The sequence below is a fragment of the Muscardinus avellanarius genome (assembly GCF_963383645.1).
Source record: "Muscardinus avellanarius genome assembly, chromosome: 4".
Lineage (NCBI taxonomy): Eukaryota > Metazoa > Chordata > Mammalia > Rodentia > Gliridae > Muscardinus > Muscardinus avellanarius.
This window is the reverse complement of record NC_137789.1, coordinates 11730199-11738760: the sequence shown is the minus strand read 5'-3', so window position 1 is coordinate 11738760 and position 8562 is coordinate 11730199.

The window sequence follows — 8562 nt, the reverse complement described above, 5'->3', positions numbered from 1 at the left end:
TATATGTATATATGTAATAGGTCTGGGAGTGTAGCCCAGAGGTACAAGGGTTCCGTCCCTAGTACCACCAAAATTAAATGAAACAAAACAAAACAAAACAAACAAAAACCATTCCTAGCAGAATAGAAGACTCAGAAACAAATCCACATTCTTACAGCCAATTGATATTTGACAAAGGGGCCAAAAACATACACTGGAAAAAAGATAGTGTGTTCAACAATGGTGTTGGCAAAACTGGTTAACCATACGCAGAAAAAATAAAACCCACTTTCTCACCGTGCATAAGAGTCAATTCAAGATGGATCAAAGACTTGGAAATTAGATCAGAGACCTTGAGGCTCCTTGAAGAGGGCACAGGTCCAACACTGCAACACATAAGTACAGATAAACGCTTTCTCAACAAGACCCCAAAGGCACAAGAAACTGAAAGGCGAATCAATACATGGGATTGCATGAAACCGAAGAGCTTCTGTACAGCAAAGGTAACTGTCAAGAACCTCAACTGAGAGCCAACAGAATGGGAGAAGATTTTTGCCACCTACTCCTCAGATAGAGGACTAATATATAGAATATACAGAAAACTCAAGAAACTCGACATTAAAAAGACAAATAACCCAATCAAAAAATGTGAACTAAATAGACACTTCATGAAAGAAGAAATTCAAATGGCCAATAAATGCATAAAAAATGCTCAACATCATTGGCAATCAGAGAGATGCAAATTGAAACTACCCTGAGATTCCACCTAACTCCAACTACAATGGCAATCATTCAAAACACAAACAACAACAAATGCTGGCGAGAATGTGGAGAAGTGGGAACTCTAAAACATTGTTGGTGGAATTGCAAATTAGTGCAACCACTTTGGAAAACAGTATGGAGGGTCCTCAGAAGAATGGGAACAAATTTACCATTTGACCCAGCAATACCACTTCTGGGTATGTACCCTAAAGAAAACAAACCAAACTACCTAAATAATGCATGTGTATCTATGTTCATAGCTGCACAATTCACCATAGCCAAACTATGGAACCAGCCAAGATGTCCATCAATGGATGAATGGATTACAAAACTGTGGGGTATGTACACAATGGAATTTTACTCAGCCATAAAAAAACAATTACATCATTTTCAGGGAAATGGATGGAACTGGAGGACATTATGCTAAGTGAGATTAGTCAGTCACAAAAAATAAGAAATCGGATGCTTTCCCTAACATGTGAAAGCTAAGGAGAAATGGGTCATAGGAGGAACTCTAGGTGAAAAAGGAAATCCTATAGAGGAGCAAACAAGACAACCTAAATGAGGGGATGGGAGGGGGGAGAAGGAAACTCTCTAAAGCACATGCTGTACTTAAACATACAGATATCAACCTCTATGGGGAGGGAATGGGGGAGGGATTGGGTAGGCGCTGGCTGGGTGATGTGCGCATGTATGTCTACACAAGTTTTTTTAATCTCAGTATGATGTATGAATACAATGCACCAATAAAAAATTAAAGAAAACACTCCTATGCTTTTAGACAGTCACAGTAGAATCAGAAATATTTTTTCATAAAACATAAGCTATTACTATATATTAAAAATGTGAGATACAATTAAACTGTACTTAAAAGTAAACTTATAGCTTTAATTGTGTTTATTTAAATATCTAGGGATATATGAATTTTGTCTAAAAAACCCACAGAGAAAATAATTCACAAAACACACAGTGAATGAAGTCACAATGAAAAACAATGGACTAAAAGCAGAAACATGCAGATACAAGAATTATCATGAAGAGCTATTGTTACTATCACGTAATATTAAAAAGCTTATAAGTCAGGACCTATAACAATGCCAAACTTTCATGCATGAAGTAACAGTGTCAAATTATTGAAGAAAATATATTGAAAAATATCAGAAGTAATCACAAATCCATCATCATCAGCTATTAAACATTTGTTGGGAGGTCAAGCCAATATAAGGAGGTAAAAAGAAGGAATGGTATCTATTACGGTTTGGACCTGGAATGTTCTCCCCAAAGCCCACGTGCTGAAGCCTGGTCCTCAGTTCAATAAGGTTCAGAGGTGGGTGCGGTAAGGTTCATGGCTGCAGGAGATGGGCTACTGGAGGTGTGGCCTTGAGGACTGTATCTCTCCTTGGCCCCTTTCTAACTCTCTCTGAATCCTGTAGCCATGAGTTGAGTAGCTTTCAACTACCATACTCTGCTGCCATGATGTTTCTGCTTTGGCTGACCATGGTCTGAACCTCTGAAACCATGAGCAAAAAAACCCTTTCCTTCTCTACGTTGCTCTTGTCAGATATTTTGTTCTATGTGACAAAAATCCAATGAACACATTATCTAACCTTTGGAGACAAAAAGGCACATTAATTATTATTTGCAATGATATGATTACCTACATAAAAATGCAACAACATCTCCAAATTATAAAAATGAACTTGGAAGCCGGGCGTGGTGGCACGCTTGTAATCCCTGCCCTTGGGAGGCAGAGAGAGGAGGATCATGCTGGTCGAAGCCAGCGGCGCTGGCTGAAGAGACCCTGTTTCCAAATAAAAATATAAAATAGGTCTGGGAGTGTAACCGAGAGGTAGAAGGGTTTCCAGGAACCCCAGTACCACCAAAACAAAAATGAACTTGGTGATACTATAGAGAAACAACATGTACAAGATGATTAAATTTTAACATTTGAGACTTAATAGTATTCCTATATATCAATAAAAACCAATTTAAAACTTAATAGAAAACAAATTATATAATAGAAAAAACTTCTAACATAAAGGTACTTGAATAAACTTAAGGAATGTCATGAACATCTTTTATAGAAAAGTGATAAAATATTGTGCAAGGATATAAAGGAAGCATTATACTTATTTACCTGCAAAAGGAACTTTAATAAAAATCCTCCTAATTTTTTAAGATAAGAATGAATGTAATAAGAGAGCTTAAGGAAGAGAAATGAGAAATAAAAATACGGAATCTTTCTTTTTGTAATATTTTTCTTGGCGCATTGCAGTCTCACATCATAATGCATTTCAGAGTGATTGGGACACATGTACACATAGCACGAGGTGAGCCTTCCCCTCCCAGCTCTGTCCTCACTCCCTTCATTTCCCCACAGATGATATTGGCATTGGTAATTTCACACGAGTACATCAATGGAAGTGTTTCCTTCGCTAATTCTCCCTCCCTCTCACGACCACCTCCCTAGACGCTCTCCATTGCCCCACTGGGGTTTCTCCTCCATGGTCTCAAGTTCCTCTTGGGTCTCAATTGCTCCCTCGCTTCTGCAGGAGAGAAAACGTACGGCCCTTCACTTTCTGTGACTGGCTCATCTCACGCAACACGATATCCTCCAGGTCCATCCATTTTACTGCAAATGACACACTTTTGCTCTTTATTGCTGAGTAAGAATTCCATTGTACGTATGTCTCACAATTTTATAATCCATTCATCTGATGGACACATAGGCTGGTTCTATAATTTGGCTATGGTGCACTGTGCTGCTATGAAAATGAACATGCATGTATCACTGTAATATTCTGGTTTCAGTCTCTTTGGAAAGATGCCCAGGAGTGCTATTGGTCCATCATATGATGGATCTATTCCCAGTTTTGTGAGGAATCTCTACAGTGATGTCCACAGAGGCTGCACTAATCTGCAATCTCACTAATAGTGTGTAGGAGTTCTTATTTCCCCACACCCTTGACAACATTGTTATTTGAATCCTTGAACATTGCAATTCTAATTGGAGTTCGATAGAATCTCAGTGTAGTTTGAATTTGCATTTCCCTGATTTCTAATGATGTTGAACATTTTTTTAAAAAAATGTAAATTAGTTTTAATTACAGGAAAACTATAAAACAAATATCTGGTCATGACTCTATTTTTATTTATTTTGCTTTTGGGCTAAGTGTCCTAGTTTCTGTTGTTATTTGAATATTAAATAGGCAAAATTATTTTTGGTAGTGTTAAAGATACCTTATCATATTGAAGTATATATCTCAAATAAGATTTAATTTAACTAAATTCTGTTTTCCATAAGTTATAGATTTCTCTGAAAAAATATTATAGAGTGTCCAAAAAGTCTAAAAACCTGGGTAAAATAGTATATGTTATATTATTTTCAGATTGATAACTGGATTTATTGCTTTATATTTACAGATATGAAAATGCATCTGAAGCATGATAAAAATTAAGAGGGCATGTGATTTGTAGAATATAATGAATATATTATAAAAATAAATTTATTTAAAGAGCCTCCATTTTTCAGACACCCTGTAAATAATATAACAGGATGAATAATCTAGATACAGACTTACACATGAAATTGGGAACTTGATATATGCTGTGGGTGACAGTGGAGTGAGAGCTGCTCAATAAATATTTAATATGCAGGGTTGACACAATCAGCTTGTCAGAAGAAAAAAATGCATTCCTTTCTCATGCAACTTATGAAAAATAAATCTCTCAAGGCTTGAAACCCTAAGTGTAAAAAGCACAGCTTTGTAACTTTAAAAGCAAATATAGGAAAACAAGTTTTTCATTCAGTGCGGGTGCTAACTAGTTTGCAAAGGCTGGGCCTGCTGTACGTACCAGTGAAGCCTCAGGTGATAGTGACCTTGTCTCATCTTGGGCCACAGTTCAGATGGTGTTTTACTAGCGGACTCAGGACCGTTTCATCTACTGGCTCCTTGCCTCAGGGCATTAAGGTCCTTTCTGGATTTTCTGCACCTACCTTATCAATTAAGAATTCCGGCCGGGTGTGGTGGTGCACACACACTTGTAATCCCTGAGTTTGGGAGGCAGAGACAGGAGGATCGCGCAGGTTCAAAGCTAGCCTTGCTGTTTTAAGAGACCCTGTTTCCAAATTAAAAAAAAAAAATATATATATATATATAGAATCATGGGTCTGGGAGTGTAGCCCGGAGGTAGAAGAGTTTCCAGGAACCTCAGTACCACCAAAAGGAAAATAAAAAGAATTCGGAGGATCATGCAGGAGGTATCAAGCCTGGATGAGACTCATGTCACTTCCTGTGTCATTGTGCCACTCATCTGTAGAGGTGGGGCACTGGGGATGGCTGTGGTCTAGCGCTGTGTCTAGGGAGAGTAAATGGGTTTGGTGAAGAACTTGGCTGACTCTGTCCCAGGGTAGGAAATATTTTCTTAAATAAGACCAAAAAATCTGAAGTCATAAAGAAAACTTTCATAAATATGACCATATTAAAAGTTAAATATCAACTGGCGTTGGCGCACACTTGTAATCCCAGTACTTGGGAGGCACGCTTGTAATCCCAGTACTGAGACAAGAAGATTCAGGTTCGCAGCCAGCCTCAGCTTGTTAGTGAGGTCCTCTGCAACTTAGTGAGACTTTCTTTCTAAATAAAGAATAAAAAATAGGGCTGGGGTAGGCTCAGGAAGTAGAAATCCCCTGGGTTCAATCCCCAGCACCACACACACACACACACAAAGTTAAAGATCTTAGTGAGAAAGGTAACATAAGCAAAATTTAAACATATGCTAAGACTAGAAGATACAGTACCATGCACACATGCACACACACACACACACACACACACACACACACACGTAGTCTATGAGTCAATAAAAATAGACAACACAATAGAAACAGGCATATAACTTGTGCACAGGTAGTAACAAAAGAGAGAAATTGAATGTCATTTAAATATAAGACAAATGTTCAACCGTACCAGTAATCACAAAGATGCAAATTAAGCAACAAAATAAAGGAGCGTTTCAAGCCCTTAACCTGGCAAAATTAAAAAGTCAGCAAATACCAATACTTGGAAAAGGGAAAAAGAAACGGTTTTTTCCTACATTATTATGGGATTATACCTTGCTACAACCATCCTGAAAAAACAGCTTTGCAACATCTAGGAAGACAGGACATCTCCACACTCTAGAGAAATACTTGGCATTTCCATTTCAGTATGCAGCCCTTTAGGAAATGTTCACATATGTTTACAAAAGAGGTATCATATAAGGATATTCATTGAAGTATATTTTAATAACCTAAGTCTAGAAGAAAGCTTTATATTCATCACTCAGTGAATGGAGAAATGAGCATAATTATTCACGGTCATTAAAATAAAGAAAATGAGCTGGCATGGTGATGCGCACCTATAATTGTAATCCCAATACTTGGGAGACTGAGACAAGTGTGCATATGAGACTGAATATTTATGAGACTGAGAGTGTAGGTTTGAGGACAGCCTCAGCAATAAGAGATGCTCTAAGTAACTGAGGGAGACCCTGTTTCCAAATAAAAGTTTAAAAAGTAGATCTAAGGTTGGGATCTCTCAGAGTTAGAATGTTTGTGGACTCACTCCCCAGTATCACGATGCAAAAAAAAAAAGAATAAAATAGACCTATATGTATCATTATGAATAGATTAAAAATTTTAAGTTGAGTGAAATGAGAAAGCCACAAAGTGACTAATATATCACTTGCATAAACTAGAAAAATAAACACCCCCACATATATATTCATTCATGGACTCATCTTTATCATAAAACTGTATATAGGGGCTGAAAGAGCCACATGATATTTATAACAATGGATGCCTCAGGGGAAAGGGCTGGAGATTTAGAATGGGGAGGATGACATGTGGGGTTCCAACTTTATATAGTTTTACATCTTAAAATTTTTAAGTTAAAAAGCTGGAAGCAAGTATGATATGATATCATTTAAAATTTCTGGATGTTTACTGTAATATTTGTCATCTTTTTATGTACTTTCAACATTCCGACTTGCAGAAAGAAATCTTCACCTCACCCCCATTTACCATGTGTCTCACTACTAGAATTATTTGGTCTTAGAACTGAAATCATTTGATCTCTTAGAGGGAAAAACATAAAGTGGGTATGCTCATGAAACATTAACGAACCATTCTTTACTCATGTCTTAAAAATATCTCTGTTGGCCTATCTGACCAAAGAAAATAAGAGGAGTGCTGGAAAAAGTAAACATGTGATTTCTGTGTAGAAGCATTCCAAATTAGGATGATAAGGATATGCATTAAACCTGAAGAAGAATAAAACAATAGCTTCAAGTGTTCTTGCTCTGCTGGGGAGAAGGAGCTCCATCAACACTGGTATCAAAGGAGGATCAGACTGCAAGCTCTCTATTTACAATATGGGAAGCACGTTGTGGTAAGTCAGAGTTCCAGTTATAGCCAGAAAACCAGGTTAGTGATTCTCAGTTGAAAAAGATCTGATGTAGGGAATTACTACTGAAATAACTATTGGAAGTGCAGAGGAGCCAGGTCTAGGCTGAATCTCAATGGACAAATCCCAGAAAAATGCTACAGAAATGGCCTGATGAGGGTATTATGGTGTTTGCTTTCATTTACAAACCTTGCATCTTAATTTGGGTCCCCTAGAGCTCTTGCCTGAGACGAGGACTTGAGTTCTTGTAGTTCAGATAGATAGTAAAAGCCAACAGGAAGGACCAGGGAGACAGACAGAGAAGCAGAAAAAGGCGATAGGATGCACTTCAGTGGGTGGATTGCCACTGTGGACAACTAGAGTTCCTTTACTCCGGGGAGTCTTCTAGGAATCAAGTTGAATGCACTTCAGAATCTTCACTTCCAAGATGAGAGGAGGGGGCATCGATCGATGGCACTTGTTCCTTGGTGGTTGAGGCTTGGCTCCAGGGATAGAACTTGGAACTTGTGTGTTCTGACTCTATGGTCTGGGCAACATTTCACAACACTGGAGAAATCTTTAGGGCAGAGAAAAAGAGGGGTGCTGTGGTGCAGGCTTGAGGTAAGTGTGGGCAGCTTCCTACCACAACCGTGCCGAAACCAGATGAAATGAGGAAATGTGGCATGAGGCACAGAAATGTCTGCCAGTTTGAAGAATCAGATTATCTTTCCCACCAGTAAGTTCTAAACACACACTATACCCTGTTGTCTTGATCTAGGGATCAGGAAAGAGCTGTTGTGATTGTGGGCCGAGGGGTATATCATCCCCTCTAGATATGCCCCCAACAAAATAATGCTCTGTCCACTGCTTCCTCTTCCCGAGTCATCTCCAGAACTCTAGCTTCAAGGGAGTGTAGGAAGTGTGGGATTTAGATTTCCAAAGTCTACAGGACCAGAAAAATCCTAAGAAGAAAGTTGGTAGATATATTGAGCCAGTTGGACTTTTGCCATCTGCCCCACTTATCTGACCTGGTACACTTCCCCTCCCGCTTTCATTGCTTTATGATTTTGATTGGATAGCAACTTCCCTGGAAGCCATCCCTGCCTACCACCAAGCTCTGCTCCATGTTTAGCTCAGTGAAAGAGGAAGTGTGCATCAGCAGGCCTTTTTTGGGATGACATCAGCAGTCTTCCAAACTCTTAGAGCTCCCTAATTGTTCTCCTGGCTCTTATTACAGTTGCCATTATACAATTCTTTTGACAACTGTTGATTTACTGGTTGTTTCTCTGCAGGCCAGAGGCCTCGAGGGCTGGAATCGTACCCCTGGCTTGTTCACTATTGCTCCTGGTATCTGGACTATGCTTGGCATCGACACTCAGTGCACCTTATTTGAATA